Source organism: Pseudophryne corroboree, chromosome 8 (assembly GCF_028390025.1).
Source record: "Pseudophryne corroboree isolate aPseCor3 chromosome 8, aPseCor3.hap2, whole genome shotgun sequence".
Classification (NCBI taxonomy): domain Eukaryota; kingdom Metazoa; phylum Chordata; class Amphibia; order Anura; family Myobatrachidae; genus Pseudophryne; species Pseudophryne corroboree.
This window is the reverse complement of record NC_086451.1, coordinates 384,235,464-384,243,654: the sequence shown is the minus strand read 5'-3', so window position 1 is coordinate 384,243,654 and position 8,191 is coordinate 384,235,464.

Below are 8,191 nucleotides of genomic sequence, written 5' to 3'. Positions count from 1 at the left end.
CATTATCATCCAGTCACTCTATATTAGCAGCAGACACAGTACGGTAGTCCACGGCTGTAGCTACCTCTGTGTCGGCAGTCGCTCGTCCATCCATAATTGTATACCACCTACCCGTGGTTTTTTTTTTTTCTATCTTCTTGATACTAGTAGCTTACTTTAGGAGTCTGCAGTGCTGACAGACAGTGTCCAGCAGGTCCGTCATTACATAATATATACCTGTCCGGCTGCAGTACTAGTGTGATATATATATATATTGTCAAAGTCAGAAAAATATCTCTACACACACTGCCATATTTGCACCTCATACTGGTCCGCGCTGCGCATGCGTACGCTCTCCCGTACGTGCACATACTCACAGTCGCGGGCACCCGCAGGCGCACGGTATGCGTATTTACGGTGGAGTTTATGTAATCGTAGCGTGCGACTCATTCGTTACATATTTTCAGTAATAATGTATTTTGTAGATCATGGTCCCTTTGATAGATTCTGAAAGTTTGGTTAATATAGAATGTTCACGAACAGAGAAATCCCTCTTTGTTTGATACGAAGGGTCAGACAGGAGTAATACAGTGGTGTTTAGTATCCATCGGAAGAATATTTAATTAGAAATATTCCGGTGTTGGTTTGAAGCAGATCAATCGCTCGTGCGAATAGTTATGGACATAAGAAGTTTATGAACATTTACTTTATTTGCACTTTATTACCCATGCGGCGGGAAACCCAGTTTCCCTCCCACCTGAGCAGTTGGAAATAGTCACAGCCCACCTGTATGAATCAACCTATGACCTTTTGTTATAATGCGAAGCCGAATTCCTGTGTCCAATGAACAATGAGATTGTAGGGACCATTGAATTGTATTGTGTGTGGGGCATAAATAGGCAGGCCGACCATATCCAGTTCACTCTCTTCAACGGTTCTCATTGCTGATAATCGGGAGCTGGATATCGAGGCGCATGCGATCGTTTCCCCTTGTGCGTAAGTGTTTCTCCGCAATCATATTGTCTTGATGTTATTGTAAGCCATCTCTCTCTCCTCTCTTTTTTCCCTTATTTTCCCTTGATTGTATTGTATTGTATTGTATGGTATTTCCTGTGTAGTTATTTGGTTAGTTAGTCTATGTTATATTGTAGTGTATGCTTTGTAATGTGATTCTTTTGCAAGTATAATAGTCATAATACATATAATAGGTTTTGGACCCTAAGCCCAGGTATCTGTGTATTTCTTATAGTGTTAAGTATTCCCTGAGCGTCGGTGACGCCCAAGCAGCTTTGTAGTTAATCAGGTTACACCAGGTTGCATTTACACTCTATCACCACACTAAGGTTTACTGTATATTTCGTTGTTAAAGGTATAGATATAAAGGTTTAATGTTATAATGCAATAGCGTGCCTGCCTGTGATCTCTGGGCCGTAAGCGAACGTGACGCTTGAGCGTCTCGACTACGGTTGAGCGATCGTTACGCAACTTGCGTACCCTTACGGTACTTCTTACGTAGATAGCGTACAGTGTTCTTAGACCTCTTAAAGGGTAATATATAAGATAAACATATAGCTTTATCAATTGGGGGCCGTCCAGTCCTTCACATATCTGCACTAGGTAGATCAGCAGACATTATCCATCAGCAAAGGGCGGGAGGTTGTATCCCTCGTAGTGCTGACGGGATAAGCGTCTGCTTCGCTTAGGTAAAGGGTGCTGAAGGAATCCGGGAACCGGAGGTAAGAGCAAAACGCTAGTGTCTTTTAAAACTGTTTATTTTTCTGTCTTGCACGCACACATATATATCTGCATTTCTTTTTCATTTATGTATTTTCGTATATCACTCTCCTGTCTGCCAGTTTTATAGTTGATAAAAGTGCTAAAAGAGATTTGCCGTTATTTCATAGTTTAAGAATAGAGGTAATATAGTTAAAGTATAGACAAACACACAGTTTTTGCCTGGGAGATAAGGCGAAGTCAGTGTGTTGTGTGGTAGATGATCAAGGATCAATCTACATTGATAAAAGTATAAATTGTGTTACGGTGGATCTTTGCTTTGCGTACACGTGTCTCTAACAAAGACTTGCGTACACAATCCAAAGGCCGACGCACGCAGCGTATATTACGCAACGGAGCGTCTGTGTACGCCCACGTAACTCAAACCACAAGTTGATTTTAACAGGCGATAAATAACGCAAAGCGATAAATAGCACAAATTGATTTCAGCTTTCCAAAACTTAGTTTAAATACCTTACTTTACTGCAACACCTCTGGGGAGAGCTATCAGACTACGGGAAATGATTTTTTTTCTGATCAGAAAACTATAAGAATGATAGTGGGTTGAAAACGGTATGAGTGTATTGAATCCCGCTTTGTGGACTTTGTGGTCTATGTGATAAAACGGTATTAAATCCCGCTTTGTGGACTTTGTGATCTGTGTGATCTATGAGCACGGCCTGAAGTGAAAACGTGCAACAGAGTGTGATAAAGTTTTCGTTGTGTTACGCTCTGGCTGTTTTGGAGCACAGTAGGGAGACTCCAATGATCCTACCATTTATGGGCAACAAGTGTCTATAAGTGGTACGATTGGACCGCACGGTTGTATGTGTGACCAATAACGCAACGTGATATGAGGTCGTATATCCATGCGTAAATCTTGCCCTCATACGTGTTGTAGGGAGCACATGCAAGCGTGATTTGTGTAAAGAAAAAGGAAGGGAATTTTCTCAGGAAAATCTCTAGAGACAGGGCCTGCAACGGCTACACGTGTCTGCTAGAAGGCGGACCGGAGATACCCGGAGCAGAAGAAGTTCAGTGGAAGAGCTTTAAGGATTTCCAACGAAGTTCTGTGTTTGGTGCATTTTAGGAAGTTTTTCTGTGTTAGAAAGGTCCACAATGGCAGCCAAGTGCACAATACAGAGACGGTCGGAGGTCAGGATTCAGACTCCAGAGGCTTGCAGACCCCGAGGGTCTGCTCGGTTAGTAATGTGGAGGAGGTATGGTCCCCACACTGAGACCTTTTGTGATGAATGGACACGAATGACTGCGGGGGATAAGGCACCATTTCCCGGGATAGGTAGTTTTGACTCAGAGGTGTTGCATAATTTAAGGAGAAGGATATGTCTCATTAAATCAGCAAAGAGACGAATCAAGCATTATGATTGTTTGCAGATATGGCTACAGGAAAGTGACATGCAGAGAAATGTAACTTACTTACCTAACTTTCATCTTGAGAGGAGAGACATGGCAATGGAGGGGATTGTGGTTGCGGAGAAAAGCACAAGGGTGAACAATAAAAACGCTCTTAGCAACTGTAGTATAGATGATAAGAATAAGTGTAATAAATGTAACAATGCTAATTGTAATACTGTTGAATGTACAACTATTAACCCATGAAAGTCGCACCCCATGTTAAACTTTCCTCAGGAACACCAACAAGAAAGCGAGCCCAGAACGATGTCGGCACCTCTTCCAGAAGCCATCACACAAGACATCCAGGTGGACGCGACCCAATCGGTAAAGACTGTAATCAAACCCCCTAATGGAGGGTCAGGTGAGGTCGTGTCCACAGGTACGTATGGTATTATACATTACGCACAAACAAATGTACCTCATATTGTAGAATCAATTCAGAATGACGTTACTGGACTTAATCCTGTCAGGGTAATTGCAGTACCAAATGGGAAAACTGACTCTTCAGGAGTCACCCCCGTCAGGAACATCGCCATGTACTGCCCCTTTTCCCGAACAGAATTAAGAACAATTCTGTCTGAATTTCCTGATCCCAGGAAAGACTTAGTTGCTTGTCAAAGATACATTAGAGTGCTAGGACACACTGCAGAGCCAAATAACAAAGATTGGAGGACAGTTTTGAGGGCATGTTTACCCCCCGATGTTGATTCATTGAAATTTATCGCTGATTGTAAGCTAGATGAGGAAGTGCCACTAACAAACGAGTATAACCAAGATAATGTAAAAAAGAATCAATCTACAGTTGAAAGAATATTTTCCCACAGTAGTAAAATGGAATAAAATCTTTACAATAAAACAAAAAGAAGGTGAATCCGCATCAGAGTATTTTCACCGGGCTCTGCAGGATATGGCTAGGTACACTGGTATAGATGACATTGAAACTAATGTACACCACAGAGAGGTAGCTGTGTCCGTATTAATGAACAACTTAAAAGACACACTAAAAATTAGGGTACAAACTTCCATACCACATTGGAGAGGTATCTCGGTGGCGGCATTAAGAGAGTCCGCTATCGAGCATGACCGAAATATCCAAAGAACCAGGGAAGCGCAGGGAGAGCGGTTGATGGCACTGAACATCCAAGCACTAGAGGATGCATCAAGTCGACCGGAATCCCAGGCCCCTAGCACATGGAGAAAGCCAAGGATTTGTTATCATTGTAGAAGAGAAGGGCATTATGCCAGCAACTGTAATAACCCACATAAAGTCAGACCCCCTAGACCAAGAAATGAGCAAAGTTATAACACACACCATTATAATCAGAGATCAGACAGGAAGAATTTTGGCCCACACCCATGAGATATAGTCAGGAAAGGTGATTATTAGGACTGACGGTAAGCCTGAGGTAACGGTTAATAAATTGGGAGGTCATTCACTGAAGACACAGGAATGACCGGGTGAAAAGTTGTAAATGTATCTGTGAAATGTTTCTTTTTCTATCCCCATCTCTGACGATTATTGGTAAGAATTCAAACATTGCATATCCGCTTGGTCCTTGCAGAAGTCTACCAAACCCCAGCATGACCTATCCACCACAATGTATTCTGGCCAGATACAGACAGTGGAATATGGAGGTGCTGGTGGGGAGGGACTGCTCAAGGAAACCATTAGACACGTAGATATGACAGCCTGATAAATCTGACAATGTTTTCTTAATGTTGAAAAATGTTTGATAAAAATGCTTCGTTTCTCGTTTCCTATTGTTGTTTGTTGTTGAGTTATGCACATGAAGCGTTCTCCCTCTCTTTTGTTTTTTTTGACTCTCTCTCTCTCTTCTGACTCATGTTTTCATGGTTTAAAGATGGTATGTCACCCCTCAGTTGGACCAATGGTAATGCCAGATTTTCGCTCCTTACAGAAAGATCGTCGGTTAGGAAGGAATATTGCATCACCAGAATGTTCATTTGGAAGACTGAAGAGACAGCACCTTTTGAGAGGACAGCAGAACAAGAAGAACAACAAGACGAGAGAACTTATTATCGTAACAAGTTCTCTCCCCCACAAACTGTTTTCTTATACCCCCTTTACAAATTTCTTCTTTTCTCCTCCTGTAAGATGGACTTGCCCCAAGAGACTGTGATATGGATTTTCATGTTGACCCTGATGTTGACCAGAGCAGTCTGTTTCGGTGAGAGTACCAGTGAGGTCGAGAAAGGATCCAGAAAGGTTCTGATGATAAAGATGGAGGCGTAGTTTTCCGAGAACAACATAATCAACAAGCAAAGGCGAGTATCAGAAAACGATCCGATAGCATTGACCATAGAAGGAATTGTGAAGGATTGTTAGCTGAAGAAAACTGTATCTGTAGGCTCTGTAACAATGTCATTGAGGATGGGTGCATTAAGAAATGCCAATCCAGTTTTAATATCCATATGGACCGGCATCCATTGAGTGACTATCACTCCTTAGTGGGTAATGTGTTAAACAAAACAGATTGTTGGGTATGCTCTCAAGTACCTCAGGGTCATAGCAAATCAGGGCTAGTACCATTCCCTTTAACGATAGAGGAGGTACTTGAGTTAAATGGTGGGAGACCGGTGGACCGAAGGTTTAATATCTCCAGCCCTCCTAGTTTGAAGCTCCACCAATACCATGTGGATAGGTCCCTATTATGTTTCAACATCTCCAATCCCCGAAAACCGGGAAATTGGGAAGTGTCATAGAGTAACCACACCATGACCTTTTCGCATAGAGCAGATAGAATGCCTACAGATACAGAGCTTGTACGCCACATAGCCAGTAGAGGAAAATCTTTCCGGTATAGGTATACCTTAGGAAATAGGATTACTAGAGTTGGAGAGGTATCACCAGGATACTGTGCACATATCGTACAACCTGATACGTGTACTAAGCAGATGGAAGAATTAGGGTTAGGAGATTTCACATGGAAGGTGTGTAATATGGTTATGTCCTACTCCGTCCCATATGTTCTCCCCGATGATGCATATTTCATATGCGGGAGAAAGGCGTACAAGTGGCTTGCCCCAAACTCTGAAGGATTGTGTTATATTGGAAAAGTATTGCCTGAAGTAATGACTGTATCACATGACAAAATGAAAGACATACACCGTGGTGCCCAAGCTCCTTATACTCACACCCATTACGAGCACGTTGTTAAAAGGCACCTGATAGAGAAGACAGAGCATCCGGCCTCTGATCTGATAAGTGAATCCACCGGGATTCAATTCTTAATCGCGTTAGATTTCACCCGCACCGCTAGAGGAGTGCTGAATTATAAATACATATCGGCGCTCGCAAATTTGTTAGATAATATCACTGAAATGTATGATGACACGTTTAGGTATACTGGAAGAGAACTTCAGGCTTACAAAACAGAACTGGTACAGCATAGAATGGTTCTCAATTACCTCACAGCAGTGACAGGCGGATATTGTGTCACACTGGCAACACAATACGGCGTGAAATGTTGCACATATATTACGAATAGCACCGAGGATCCGGTCGAGGTCATAGACCAAAAGATGGACGATATTCTCCAATTGAAGTGGGAATTTCGCAGGAGACACAATCTCACTCTTGCTGCTGTAGGTAATGAGCTGACTGGTTGGGTGTCATGGTTGAACCCGCGAAATTGGTTTTCTGGTTTAGGAGACTGGGCTCAAGGAGTCATAATGGATGTTGGGAAGTTTCTCCTATGTATCTTAGGTGTTGTCATATCGATTGGATTGATATTTAGATGCGGTCAGGCTTTAATGAAGTGCAAACAAAGTACAAGAGTGATGAGTTTGAGGAGTGAGGAAACTGTAATTAACCTGGATTTGATTTATGACCCAACAATAGAAACAATGATGTAATGAAAATGCGATTATACGGTCCGTTTCTTTCACCTGTTTTTCTGTTTTTTCTCCAAGATAAAAAGACCCACTTGGACAAGGAAGTTGACGAGACTCTATACAGACAACGGATTGACCAAAGAAGAAGTTTTGACCACTTTAGATACGGACATTTGATGAACTTTGCCATGGATCCCCAGTTTCCCTAGAATTCTTAAACTTACGCTAGCCCAACATTTTTTGTAAATCTAATGGCATTGACAAAGCTTTTTGCTCGCACCTAATGGGCAAAACAGCGCAAAGAAGACGACTTTCAACTGATACCGAACAAAACCTCAATCGACGACTGTACATTTACCTGACATAGAATACCACCGCATTTACCGTAATTATGTCTTTTCTTCATTTCTACAACCCACAGGTAATGACACACATAGTCGATAGGGAATACAGGCACAGGTATCAGCAATCACATATCTCCCCCATTCATGTATCATCAACTAAAATGTGCTTCCCCATTTTGTTACAACCAAAACCGAAAAGAGCTCGGTAAAGTTTGACAGCCCATCCACAGACCCGTACCACGGGATAAGAAGGAATTCAAATGTATACTTCGCAATACCTCGAAGCTTGATTTAAAACACGTACGGCACGATGATACATGACCCCCAAGCACGGATTCATACACACATGCTTCTGCTATCTCACTAGGTCATGCCCTTTTCCTACCATCTCCTCTCCTCCCTTACCCAACCATGTAAATGTATTAACCCCTAACATATATTTTTCTCTTTTTGAAATGTTTTCAGAAGGTGGCAGTTATTATTGACTGCCAAAGGGTGGACTGTCAAAGTCAGAAAAATATCTCTACACACACTGCCATATTTGCACCTCATACTGGTCCGCGCTGCGCATGCGTACGCTCTCCCGTACGTGCACATACTCACAGTCGCGGGCACCCGCAGGCGCACGGTATGCGTATTTACGGTAGAGTTTATGTAATCGTAGCGTGCGACTCATTCGTTACATATTTTCAGTAATAATGTATTTTGTAGATCATGGTCCCTTTGATAGATTCTGAAAGTTTGGTTAATATAGAATGTTCACGAACAGAGAAATCCCTCTTTGTTTGATACGAAGGGTCAGACAGGAGTAATACAGTGGTGTT